The sequence below is a fragment of the Lepisma saccharinum genome, chromosome 14 (genome assembly GCF_977018435.1).
Source record: "Lepisma saccharinum chromosome 14, izLepSacc3.1, whole genome shotgun sequence".
In the NCBI taxonomy this organism is placed as follows: domain Eukaryota; kingdom Metazoa; phylum Arthropoda; class Insecta; order Zygentoma; family Lepismatidae; genus Lepisma; species Lepisma saccharinum.
Window position 1 is genome coordinate 18,336,449 of NC_139242.1, and position 14,776 is coordinate 18,351,224.

Genomic DNA, 14,776 nt, shown 5'->3' on the forward strand with positions numbered 1-14,776 from the left:
TTTACTTTAATGCTAAACCTGTTCTGCCTAACCTAACTATGAAAGCATATAGGCTATTGAACAAAATCTTAAGCAATCACTAAAACTCCGCAGTACGTATTAACAGAAGTAAATCGAACCATGTTAAAATTGCATTCATAGCATGATGGAATCGCAATAAAACAAAAGGAACTTGGCCCAGTTCGCTTATCCAAAATGTAATATTTCCATAAAATAAACCTGTGATTTCTTTATGCATGCAGAGGATTTAAATTTTGATTTAATGGAAACAGGGTTATATATTGATACATCATTTATTCATTTTCAAAGGAGATTTTTTTTTTTTTTTTTTGTAAGTTCTGTTGTCAATCTCAAATAATAGAGAAGTTTTATGATGTATGTCAACTGTTCCTTTTCATTCACAGGAATAGTCATGCCCACCTGGGAATTCAAAACTGGAATCTTCAGTATTGAGATTGTAGGATGAATGAGCTTCCTCTCAAGGGAAGGAAAGATGAACCTTTTTTGAGATCCCACCAACTATGCACATTGAACATAATGTCAGGTGAGTCACCTTTCTGCACTGAAAGTGTACAGATTTTATCACGGGAATTAAAATTTTCATCAGTCAATGAGGTATGTCAGTTTCTTTGTCTATAGAGTCATTCCACATGAAATCACCCAATTGAAAGACAAGAGTTGCTTCATAGTCATGGATTTGCTTCATTTTTTTTTTATTGATAGATACTTGGTCCAATATGAAAAATATGTATTATTAGACTTGTCCAACAAATGTTTTGAAAGTTACAAATTTTTGAAAATTTGAATATTTCCAGAACTTGGGTGGATGAACGAATGCACCATGTGATACAAAACATGTCACATCTCGGAAACTGTGTGGAGTGTTGTGATTATTTAGTTATTGTTGGAGAGGAGAAGGACAGTCCTAACAGAAAATAACTGTGTTACCACTCTTACCCACTCAGAAAGTAGAAAAATCTATAAATAAAGTAATATGTTGTGATGAGAAAGTAGAGTTGGAAGTGGTCCATGGTTTTCGTTTATCTCCCTACTGTAAAATAGACACTCATTTCTAAATATAAAATACAATTTGCAATATGAAATTCGTAGCTAGACATAAACAGTGCTTTAAAAAAAGCTGGCAATTTTTAATGGTCGGTTCTTTCCGAGTGTTATCTTCATATTTTGGTAGGCTTATTATATATATCTATGTTGTACAAACATATTCACATAACTAGAATAGTTTTGTGTGTGTTTTTAATAGAATCTAATAGTATCTCTTTACATTAAATTTTGTGTTCAGTAAAATATATTTGTGTTCTGGCTTTCCATTACAACATGTATAATTTGGTTAAATGCCTGCTAAACCTGGTCACGGAGTAACTAGTGATGTATTTTGGCTACTTGTTGCAGTGATTTTCAACCTTTGTGTCACCACAGACCAGTAAATTTATTTCTTACAAGTCGATGCTCTGATCCAAACAATTTCACTCATAAATACATTTCTTCTTATTACAAGGCAACAGCATTACTGTATTCCACTCCAGAGGCCCATTCATGATTATGAAAGGAACCTTCTATAAAAAGCTGGCCTTTTTCCAACAACAGTACTTGCAATTTGTTCTCTGTGACTTACAGGCAGAATTAAATCTTAATCTCTGATGAAGTAGCAAACAATCTTGTTAAGTATAGAGAACACTGAGACTGAAGCAACACATGACAGTGGGGAATGGGTGTTACATTGAATGAAGTGGCTTGGGCCCCTTCAGTCTGTAAGCAAGCATCCAACATGCATGTGGAAACAAAACTTAGGCGACATGATTCGTGCCGCTGAAGGAGCTTTCAGACTGAAGTCACAGTTGAGAAGCGACACAGTCTCCTTCAGTATAAAGTAAAACATTCATTGTGCATGCAAGAACAACAGACCAAAGCGGCACGATGCACCATTGAGAAAACAGTATTGTCCGAGCAACATGCAAGTGACATGTTTAGCTCATTGTCGCACTTTGGTTCGAAAGGTCTGCTTCCAAGTGACACATGTCACTTGTTGCTTTGGTCTGAAAGTTCCCTGAGAAAATGGTACAAGCCAAGTGACAAGCGACACTTGCAGCTCATGTTGCTTCTGTTTGAAAGGTTGCATTTACTTCTATGTGTTGGTTTACAAGAGCCATGTTTTGCTTCCGTCTCAAAGCTCCGTTAAACAGGATATATACACACATTCATGTAATACGTATACTTGTGCAACAGTAAATATTTTTAATTGTCCCGCAACATCGTATATGTATTTTATTAACATTTGTTTCATATTTTATGACATCAACATTTAAATTAAGATACAAACATGTAAAAGCTTGTTTTAAGTTCATTTCATGGTCAGATGTGCTCATCAAAACTAAACGTTTAGTTTTAACCCTAGCTTACCCATGCCGTACAAGAAACTTACATACAGGGGGGAGGCTCACAGGCCCACACCTTTTTTTATATCACAAATTCAATAAAACCATTTTATTATTGAATCACTGCTTCCTTTGCTGATTATATATGTGCAGTTATTTATTAATTATAATAATTACAAAAATTACTATCATTAATTAAAGATAATAACCAATTATTGCATGAGGGTGTCTCATATATTTTATCATTCACTAAAACTCACAAAATCCATAATATATTTTTATTAATGCATTTTTGTCTGTAGAAGTGTAGTTGTTTATTATTAAATACAATAATTACAAATATCACCATCATTACCAACCAATTGTACACTGTCACTGGCATGAGTGTCTCAAATGAGACTCATTCAAAAAGAGGGCTCCTGATATCCCCACCAAGTGCATTTTGTCTCCTCGTTACATTACATTTATGTTATTATGGACAAATGTAATACAGAAATATTGGAAACATCCTTGGGAACAATGTAATTTATTTTCAAACCAAAAAAAACTAAAAAATAGAGGTGGTGAACCTGCAAGCCTCCACCACCCTCCCTCGGTAAGCTAGGGTTAAAATTGTATCTGAACCACTATGCAATATGTGTTCATGCAATTTTTTTTCAGCTAGTTGTTCAATATGTCACCTCAAACCTGTAAATTCAAAACAGTAACTTCAAATTAAATAGGTTAGCTGTAATTGGTAAGAAGCCAAAAAAGCCAAAATTTCAGTTTTTTTTGTTTTCTTTTAAATAGAGCTGGCTTTTTGTCGAAAACAAACCATCCTTTCAGAAAAGCCTGCTATGAAAAAGACAATCAACTTCGGGTAATTGTTTGATAGGGAATCCTAGGCTTTACCACAATGAAAATTGTTACACACCATAATCAATACATGTCAAACATAATATTAAAAAATCAGAAAGGTAATATTTTTCATAGTAAGAATATCACAGGTTTCAGTATAGGGCGTATGAACCAATTTTCCACTGGCCTACAGCTATATTTTTGACAAATGGCCCCAAAACACACTCCAATTACCACTAATAAGAGGACACATAATATTGTTACAAATGTTGAGTAAGCTATACTATGATGTTCATCCACTTTTAGTTCACAGATATTGTACTAAGAGCAGAGTTTTTGTCCATACCGAATGGTCCAGCACTGGATGCTCGACCACTTTTAAAATTTTTGAAACATTATTGTTGTTTGAACACCTATGCAAGGCAGGCATTAATAACCCGTGGCTCGACAGCCCTTGAAGGGCCTAGGCCGATCTTCCGACTGCCACTCGTCCTCACACAATCCTACGTAGAGGTGTGGAGATCTTCAACCGGTATTGGAGTGACATGAGGTCAGCACGACGAATCCCCAGCCGTTATACGTATTGGGTTACACTACTCACTAGAAGCTCCCCAATTTCCTCACGATGTTGGGTTGCCATCGGTCCTACACACAGGCCGAGAACTTAGGCGGAATCGAACTTATGCCATCCCGCACTCTGAGTCCAAAGCACAGCACCTTAGACCACACGGCCATTGAGGAGGACTCAAGGCTGGCATTATTTTTCTAAAACTTGACTTTGTTTAAGAATGGTGGCCATTTTTTTTTGTTTCATGGGTATTTTTGATCTTTGCAGACAGTTGCGATAATGATGATAACTCGGCTAAGAAAAATGATAGAAAGCTGTGGTAAATAACATTGTTTTCAGTACATTGCAAGCTTTATTTTATGTCCTGTGCCTTTTTTTGCAATCTCTAATGAAAATGGCTAAAATTTAAGGCCAAAACTGATGTTCAATTTTGAACAAAAGTCAAAGTTTACAAATATTTTAGTAGGGAAGTAATATAATATCAGAGCTATATTTATTTTTTGTTTGAGTCACGTGACAAGTTATTTGTAACTTTCATGTGTATTTTCCTGCCAAATTCCGTGGACAAAAAAAGGAAAGAGGGGAGGTGGTCTTGAACCCTTTCCACTTGTTTGACAGTTCCAGGAATAGAGCAGCGCTTGAGGCTACATCTTTGTTCGCTAAATGGAGCCTTCAGTTGTCTGACAGAAAATGTTGCAATTGAATGGAGAAAGAAGTGGGGAAAAGTAACTAAATTGCCAATAATTTTTTGTTTCCCCCAGGAATAAAATTTATCAAGCAGAGAGGAAAACACAAGTATCCATAGGGGGAATTCACCCCCCACTACAAATACCACACTGAACACTTCACAAACACGTGCAAACTGGACAGCAGCTATCTGTATAATTAAAGTGTGATTCGAATCACCATGTGCTCCCACCGGGTATCGAACCTGGGACTCCTTATATGAGATCTTATTTGTATGTTTATGCTATTCTCGTCATGGGCGTAACTTTGAGACTAACTTGGGGTTGTTGGGGGGGGGGAGGGGGGGCAGAATCGAACTTGGGGGCTAACTAGGTTTCCATTCCATAAAGGACTATTTTGATAAATAACAAATTTGCAAAATCATATAAATTACTCTGTATTACTTTACTCCTTAAGTTCCAGGAGGTTAACCAAAGTACCCTTGTAAATTTTGTAAAAATCTGAAAAGTTGGGGGCAATTGCCCCCTTGCCCCCACCAAGTTATGCCAGTGATTCCTGTATTATGTTTTATATTTGTACTGATGGCGACAGTAGATTTAATCCAAGATGACGTCGTTTTTAATTGATATTAATAGGTTTTTATTGACATTAAGGTTTTTAAATTGATTTTAATTAAGTATCGAGAGGGACTCTTAAGTACATTTTGTATAATATTTTAAAAAATAATGTAAAATGCTTAAACTTTGTTTCCATGGCAGTAAATAACGCTTAACAACGTTACATTTCAAGCTTCTACTGCTACTTGAAAATAACACTAACAAAATGTATTGTTATTGTTCCAGGTTCTCTCTCTGATTTCAACTATCAAAGAATGGCTTCCAGTTCCACCAACAACAGTGCAGTGAGTACTGGCGAATCCATTTTATCCAATTTCACCCTGGGATTATACATTTCTCCAGCTGAAATTATTAATGCCTATTATAATTTTTGTAAGAGGGTAGTTTTTTACGATGATTATCGATATTCTGATACGACCTTGTTTTGTGAGATGGCTCACAACATACTGAACCAAATTGGGGCAGGGAAACCTAATTTTTCGGTGGTTGGTGAAACGGAGAGGTATTTCAGGTGCTGCAATGTTAGGGGAAGAGGTTTCCATGGATATCCCAACACAGGTTGTCGGGGACCCACAATCTTATGTCAGTTCGATGTTCCTGTTCCTGATGGGAAGGGTTTTTTATGATGTGGTACCCGAAAGTCAAGTTGGAGTTATTATCTCCGTGGGAGGTAAAGACAGGGATATATATATATCCCTTGGCATCGCCTTTCAGCGCTAAATGCTGATATTATCCAGCATTATGTCTCCAATGTGCTCAATAGCAATGAGTCTTTTTTTTTGGGGGGGGGGATACTATTAAATGCACGGCACATATTGTGGAGCCAAGACGCAGTAGAGGGAAAAGAAAGTATGCTTTATAGAAAGCTCTTTATAGAAAGTATGCTCCCTTATTGACAGTGAATTATGCTAATCAGATTCAGGTAGCTATTACTGTAATCAATAATGATGATAATCTTTGTCTCCCTAGAGCTATCGCGTATGCACAAGCCAAAATCGACAAGGATACTAACAGAATCCAATCCTTTCGAAGGTTTGATAATAAATTGAAGGAAGCCGCTATGCGCTTGTGCCATGAAGCAAGTGTCAATCCATCCAATGGCTGTACAGTGGAAGACATTATTAAGTTCCAAAATTATCGTGGGCCAGAGTACTAGATTATTCTTATTGCAATGAAAGACAGGGAAAGGGACTACGAGGTGATTCGGGCTACCCCGTTCGCCCCTAATCAAGTCAATTTACCGTACCACAATGAACACTTTGATATTCTAAATTCTGTTCCCTCACTTATAGTGAAAAAATATTATTGCGTCAAATGCCAAGAAGGGTATAATAACAAGTACCAGCATACCGATTGTACATTTTTTTGTTCTAAATGTGAGGGTAGTCATTTAGAGGAAAACACTAACTCTGTACCGCAAAAATGCTCTGCATGTAACTGTATGTTTCTGTCCGGAAAATGTTTCCAGAATCATTTACGTACAGAAGGCAGCAAATCCAGTGTGTGCCAATCCATTTACCAGTGCACTATCTGTTGCAAAGTAGTGAACAAGAGAAAGCATAAATCTAAACATAAATGTGGAGATTTTTTTTGAAGAAGCTGTAATGCTTTTGTCGACCCTGCACATAAGTGTTATATTCTTCCTGTCAAAGTGGATCCAATCACTAAATTCCTGTATATTTTTTACGATTTTGAGTGTATGTTAGTACAGGATGAAGATGCACAGAAACACAAAGTGAATCTGGCGGTTGCCAAACAGGCTTGTTACGCATGCAAAGACACTGATGCAGATTTCTGCGAAACGTGTAGCCTCCGTATGCATATTTCCCCAACATTGCGAAATTTATGCATTACATTCAAACACCAAAGGAAGGGTTTGACAAAATTGTGTGCATTGCACATAATGCTGGATGCTGTGATTCCCATTTTGTGCTGAATTATTTGATCACTAAAAATAATATTATGCCTTCAGTAATTATGAAAGGGTGTAATATTATTGAAATGAGTGTGGGCAAAAAAGACATTTCCGAGATTCATTGAATTTCATGTTAATGAACTTAAAAGACTTGCCTCCAAGTCTGGGTCTCACGGATGAACTGCATAAAGGTGACTTTCCCCATCTTTTTTCAATGCCTGAGAACTATTATTATGTGGGGGACATACCCTGATATTTCTTTTTATGATGTGGATTTCAAGTCCACTAAAGAACGTGAAGAAATGCTCAAGTGGCATGAAGAAACTGTTCAGGCTGAGAAAATATTTGATTTCCAAAAAGAATTGCGGCAAAACTGTATTAGTGACTTTGAAGCAGCGTTACACCATTAAAACACTTGGCGTAACTCTCCCAAGTCCTGGAGTGCGTTGATCTTGTATTGGGTGAAAGAATGAAGTCTCTCATAGCTCTTGAACACAAACATGTATTATAATAATGGATATTGTACATAAAAAACACAAGTTATACAGCGACAAAGTACCACCACTTGTGGTCGCTCCATGCTCGCTCACAGACACACGAAGACACTAAGTTCAGTCTTACGCATATGACGCATACTTCACGTGGCAGTTCCACACTGCCATCTGCCATCTAGCGAGCAACTCTAAGATCATTTTTTCATTATAATTATATTACAGTACTTAACAGACATGGAAATCCTTGCGGTTGCATGCATTAAATTTTCAAATGTAATTGAACAATTATCAGGAATTCAGTGCTTTCTGAGATGTTCCACACTTGCATCTTTAGCCTCATTGATACTCAGGGCTAAATTTCTAAAACAAAACACTACTATTAAGGTTCCACCGAAATTGTTAGAGTATACCAACAATAACACATTGAGGCATGCTGGCAAACTCGGGAAGTGAAAGTAGGCCGTTATAAACTGGCCGGGCTCTATGAAGAGAGTAAAAGCATGTGTAGTTTCCTGAGCTGCTACTTTCGTGGCTGCAAGTCATGAGCCCCTGAAAATTGGAATCAGCCCCTTAATGAAACAGAAGAAACATAAAATCAGAGATATGAACGCACAGTAACAAGAAAGGAGTTGATGGAGCAAATGGGATGCAGGGTAATCAAAAAATGGGAATTTGAGTTCCATAACAAAATCAAATCCAATGCAGAACTACGCAAATTTATTGGTGAGAAATGCTACTCCTTGACATCCCTCTTATCCCAAAACATGCCTTCAATGGCAGTCGCACAGAACTTTTCAGGGCAGTATACGAATGCCAAGATGGCGAGAATTCACGTATGAAACGTTTAGATGTTGTTTCCCTTTACCCAGCCATGATGAAACAGCGAAAGATGCCTACGGGTAAACCGGTGATTTACACCTTCGAGTTTCTCCCATTGGAGAACATATTCGGGGTAGTAAAGTGTGATGTTCTCCCACCTAAAGACGTATACTTACCTGTGCTGGCCATATCGTACAATAGCAAATTAATGTTTGCTCTCTGCCGTGCATGTGCACAAAGTGAGAATCAGGAAGAGTGCCCTCACACTGAAAAACAAAGATACTTGCATTGTACTTGAGTTCCAGAAGAACTCAAGTTGGCTGAGTTGGCTGTAGAGAAAGGATACAAAATACTCAAAATTTATGAAGTATGGGATTTTCTTTCTGCACAAGAAACGGGTAATGTGTTCAGAGAATACATAGATACTTTTCTTAGACTGAAACAACAGTCCTCAGGATATCCTTCCACTTGCAGTACAGAACATGACAAAGACTAGTATATTCGAGATTAATTTCAGCTTCTCAAGGAAGAAATTTGATACAATGCAGGGCTTCGTTACATATCCAAATACTCCTTAACAGCATCTACGGTAAGTTCCCTGAATCCGTCTTAAAAACTAAGTCAGTTTTTGTCAATACAGAAAAGAAATTCCATGATACTTATTCAATCCACAATTTGAGATTAAAAATGTTGTCCCTATTTCTGAAAAATGCTTGCTAGTAAACTATGTAGACTTGGAAACTGCTAATTCGCCACTAGCACTCTCCAATGAGCTTGTATCTGCATTTATCACTGCTTATGGAAGAATGCATTTATATTCCTTTATGGATAAAGTAATAGACAGAATCCATTATGTGGACACTGACTCTGTATTCTATGTTGAAAAGCAAGGTGAAACCCTTTTACCTACTATGTCTCCTTACCGTATGGATGTAAAGATAAAATGTACCACATTTATGTAACAAGAATTAGTTTGATTTTTAAAATAAAAAAATGAACAAGTCAAAAGTACGTTTTGCTAAAAACAGCAAGTATATTACATGTTCCCCTGGAATGTGAATGTCGGAAGGATACATATTTTGTAGACGAAAGGCATTTTAAGCACCGAATCGAGTCAACAGAGAAAATATTGGCACCTATACTGACTCCTACACACAGGTCAGGCATTTTGTGTTCACTGTTCAAGCTAGAGTTAAACACGGGTCTTAGTGAAGAATTATTTTACTTAGTAAAGAATTCTTTTAGAACAGAAGAATTCTTTTAGAACAAATACCTCGTGGAGGCACATGGCACAGTGGTTCGGATCCCACTTTAAACTGTAGGCCAAGTCCCAATTAGCCTTCCTGTGCATAAAGTGGACTTTAAGCAACAAATCAATCTTTTAGAACAGAGAAAATACATGAACTAGTCATATTTTGTTCCAGTACTAGAGGCTGATTGAACATATTTCGCTAATTCGTTAATTATGATCAAATTAACATCTAATAAGCTCTTGAAAAATTTATCAGTATCAATTAAAGACATATCAAATATTTTACATTCACTATAAAGATTATTGTAGTCACTTTTGTGTAACTTAAATCATTGTTTCCAATATCTTTTATCCAGATTATTACACTTTCATGTTTCTGTGAACCATGAATTAAGTGATAGAATATTATTTATCAATTTTACATGTTATTGTGTGCCATGGTATGGATCGTAAATGAACCGATTGACTAGGGCAGCTACTTGAACATTCTATGTACTTAGTAAACATCAGATAGAAAGGAAACATGATCCAAATAATATTAAAGTCAAGTAAGAGAAATTGTAACAAGGAAGACACCCATCATCACATATTATATTGGTAAGATTCTGATCAACAGAGTTAATCACAATTTTGTTTATACCAACTTTCAGTTATTGATACTAATTCCTTTTTTTTAGTTTAATAATATTTGTAATATTTCATTTTTTTATAATAATAATTTATATTAATATCATAGGAAAAAGTTCCCATTAGTTTTCTGTTGTAGTGTTGTACTGCTATATGGAAAAAAGTGTAGGTTTTGTATCTAGTGACTGGTTCACTAAACTAATATATGTTTGAAGTAATTGAGAAAAGGAATGAGCATAATCCAATTCAATAATAATAATAATTAAAATAATAAAGTGCTTCCTCTGGGCACTCTGGCTGAATAAGTTTAGATATGAACTTAATGGCCACCAAATTCAACATTACAGAAAATCAGATTTCTTGCTACGATTAGTTTCTGTAAAGTCTAGTTCGAGATGTAGTTAGATCTTTAAAGTACTTAAAAGGAAATCAAGAAAAAAACGTTTACTTTATCTAGTTGGTATTAGCATTACATACTTCAAACACTGAAATATTTTACTCTGACAGAAGGTTGTGGGTTATCTGACATCGAAATTTTCAAGCCTACTCTCATGCATAAAGTAGCTCTAGGAATCACTAAGCCTCAATAAAATGGGTACATGGGGTAAAAGGCAGTTGGAGCATGGTGCTGATCACATCTCCAAAATATGCCAGAACAAGAATACCCTACCTCATATATATTGAGAAACTTTACCTACCCTAATAGTAAGAAAATACTCACCAAGCTCAAAAATTAACAACTTTTCCTATGTATCAAGCATAATCTGTTCTGTATATCTTTATTTTTTACCAACCATCGAAACTGATCCAACGGGGTGGGGGGGGCTTAATTCGTGACAGTAATGTAACATTAAAAATCTCTTGTTTCGCCACTCCCCCTTTGCAGTCACTTGAGTTATTTACGGTAATTTGATTTGTTGATTCAAATTGACAATAACCGTGGCATATATTTTGATTTAGCAAATATGCCTTCAGTTGAGTGACTGTCAGCCACAAAGTCAGAGCACAATATGAGAGCAGTTATCGATTTTGAGATAATCATGGGAAATATATTCTAAAAGAAATAGCTGTTGTGGATCCAGATTCTAATTGCTTGCGATCGTGGGTGATAAAACCACCATATACTTGGGAAGATCTTGCTATCCAAGCACAAAATAAAAATTCTTGGGAAACTCAAAATGTGCATAGTCTCTCTTGGCATGCTGGGGAAGTGATTTTTTCCCAATATTTCCACTATTTTACCCTGCTGTACCAAGAATGCCTCAGACATTTATTCCTTTGATGCAGAAAAATGCCATTTCCTTTCTACCTTACTTCACTGTACTGTGATTAACTTGGAGCAGCTTGGATGCCCTAAATCAGCTCTAATGCAGCTCTAATGAGTTTTCCAGCATATACCTGCTGTGAGAAAAACCACTGACTGATTAAAATCTCTTGCGCCCTGAGAAACATTCACCCGTACGGGAAGTTTCTACTGTTTCATTCAGCATGTTGTGCCTGCTTGTGCATCAACCCAAGGTGAGAACAACTCTACATCAGACTACAAAGAAGGCAGCATCTCGTCGTCAGCCGAGAACCTATATTCATTGATTCAGCTGCAAAATGTATACCATAAGCATGGCCATGATAGTACATCAAGTGAGTGTTCTATGTGAAAATTTTGTTAGAGTGATTACAGACAATACGTTACCAAAAAATATGAAGTTTCCAGCTTCCCTGATTATCAATACAGACTGTGATTCTGGGCCTTGAATATATTTGACTGGACTGTACATTGACCCGACTTGCCACAGCACATACTTGGACAGTTTTAGTGAAAACCCAAGTGCTTCGGTAACAGAGTTTTTTAAACGGAACTGTATTTCCTGATGTATAAACAGAACAGTTATTCAATATTCCTTGTCCAATGTGTGTGTGTGTGTTGTGGATTGTACTGTATTATATTCCTGTATTATGCAAGCAGGAACCAAACTATGACATACTTTATATGTTTCTTTGGGAAAGATTTGCAAATGAATGGGCGTATAGTGAGAAAAAATTTACAAGTGTGTTTTCTTGACTTTTTCTCAGTGTGGATGCTGTGAGAGCCTAATCAGGGAGCAGTGCCTCGTAGAAGCTGTGGCCCAAACAATAGTGGCTTATTATCCTCACCCTACTTGTGCAGAATGTGAACATGGAGAAAAGGAATAAAACAATCATAGGTGTCTAAATCTCGAGTGCATAAAGAAAGAAACAATTAAGCAGTTGATCAACAAATACAAAGGATATGTCTGTGGCCTATTTCAAACCAATCACAACAGAATATTTGTGAGAAACAAACAAGCATTAGAAACAAAAATAGACAGTCTGGATATCACACTTGAGATGCAATTATACACCAAAATGCTATCTGGTCTTCAACACAGCTTTGCATTGTACATGCAACGATCCATGGCGAGGAAACAAATGTAGGACTGACAAAAAGGAGTAATGCATATAAATGAATTTGTCACAAATAATAATAAAGTGTACTTTTCTGGTGCGTCAATACAGACATTACACACAAGGGAGTTGTACGGTAATCCCGTATGTCACTGTTTGTTTAAATTTAATGAAGTCCCAGCAAAAAAGTTTCACTTTTGTGGGCAGGGACCGATCTATATACCAGATTATATTTGTTCTTTAGTCTCACACCCTGTTAACATACATGATCGTTCTTTAGTGGATGATTCTGGGAAGCTATTTGCAACGAGAACTCCAAAAAGTAACAAAAAGGAGAAGCTTTTTTTTTTCAATCAATAACGTAATCTTTACAAATGTATATTTGAGATAAAAAAGCGTTAGTAATAACACTACTTTGTAGTAGAATAGTATGCTCTGATATGTAACAAATGAAAAAAATATTATATGTATTATATGCTTTGCATTATTATAATGTTACTTTGTAGTAGATTAGTTTGTGAAAATAAACATTTTGTGTGTACAAACCAATTGTTTTGTTTAAAAAATGTAAAAAAAATAGAATTGATTTACTAAAAAAAGGGTACTTGAAAAGTAAATAAACCATCTAAACCACCATAAATACAGTTTTAAAAATATAGGCAAAGATGACATCTTTGTACTCTCGCAGATATATATATATATATATATCCCTCTTTATACCACAAACAACATAAAGTACCTTATTAAAAATTCTAGTTTTTCATTTTACCTGCTAATTTTGCTATTCAGTCATACAGTCCCATCATAGCCCTCCTGGATACATAACTTAATTCCTTGCTATTTATAGATTGTGAGGTATGTGGCATGTCTCCTACCAGTGAAACTAACTATAATTGGTAAAGAATTATTAACCCTGTCTCGACTGTCACTCTGCGCATGTAATTTTCCAAGATAAAATATTGGTGACACGTGCAAATCATTACAAATTATAGTACCTTTCAATATCATAATAGAGTCAGGGAGTAAAAGCCTTTAGAGAAAAAAATCCCTTTAGCATTGACCACGGCAACTAACAATGGGTGCTCTCCCCATGGGCGACTGGTGGAATAATTTTCCCCTGGGTAAGGGTGTGTATCAGTCTTTTTTTTCTCTCCCGCAAAAAGTTTGTTACACACTTGAACAGTGTCTTCTATGCTTTTGGAATAATTATTATTAATATAAACCTTATGTTTTCCTTTCATACACATCAAACTTGTATACTATTGATTGCTTGGATATTTCTTAACATAACCAAATTTTCAAGAAAATAAGACCATGTGCCCGCTTAGCTTAGTTGGTATAGTGTTAGGCTTTTAACCTATTGGTCCAGGGTTCGAGTCCCTGTTTGGGCTGTTATCTTTTTTTTAATTTTGTCATCAGTCTTCTGCAAAAGGCTACTTACATAGAATAATCTGCTTTTGTAAGTTTAAAATATACTTGGATTCCCCAAAAAAATGTAGACAAAGTTCTTGCTGCATTTAGCACCTGATATAGTTTGAATTGTTGGACTGTAAGTGCTTATGATACATATAGTTACTTGGAAAAGCAAATGATGGATATATAAAAGGCAAACTGATTTTTTCGTAGGAATCAAGTATTGTCGATGATTTCTGTTGCTTTTGTAGTACTTTGTGCATATTTTTAAAAAAATTGTATTTAAGCACAACAAAATCACTGTAAGCATTGCAGTCTACCAGAGACACTCATCAAAAGAATAACATGGAGGCAGAAAGCAGATTCAACATGGATGTCGTTATTTGAAGTACTTTCACCAAAAAAAAAAATGATTTTGAACCATGAAGAAAATTACGTTATCTTAAATAATGACGAGAACCTGTTATGCATCTACAGATCAGATGAGATCTATGAAACTTACGTGGAAACACACCCCACACGCAAAAATGTACAGGTCGAAAACCATTTGCATATTCGGAGAACTTTCCATTACGAGGGTCACTATTTATATTTTGAGCCTAACAATGAAAAAACAGGAATTTGGCATTGAAAACTGCTTTATTGTTTTTCGAGGTATTCTCCTTTATGGTCAATACACTTTTGTATTCGTTCGAACCATTTGTCCAAGCAGTTTTTCCAATCTTCTTGA

At 35.9% G+C, this 14,776-nt stretch overlaps 1 long non-coding RNA gene across 4 annotated transcripts in view; it reads left to right on the forward strand.

Annotated features, from left to right (window-relative positions):
• The first annotated feature begins 408 nt into the window (after positions 1-408).
• LOC145998709 (uncharacterized) overlaps positions 409-14,776 on the forward strand; it is a 55,584-nt gene continuing 41,216 nt past the window's right edge. The window contains exons 1-3 of one of the 4 annotated variants that reach the window (XR_014443339.1): positions 409-615; positions 5,331-5,389; positions 12,283-12,991. This is a non-coding gene — a long non-coding RNA (uncharacterized LOC145998709). Of the gene's footprint in view, positions 616-5,330; positions 5,390-12,282; positions 12,992-14,776 lie in introns of those variants that run through there. The other 3 variants (XR_014443337.1, XR_014443336.1, XR_014443338.1) reach the window with 3 other exon arrangements.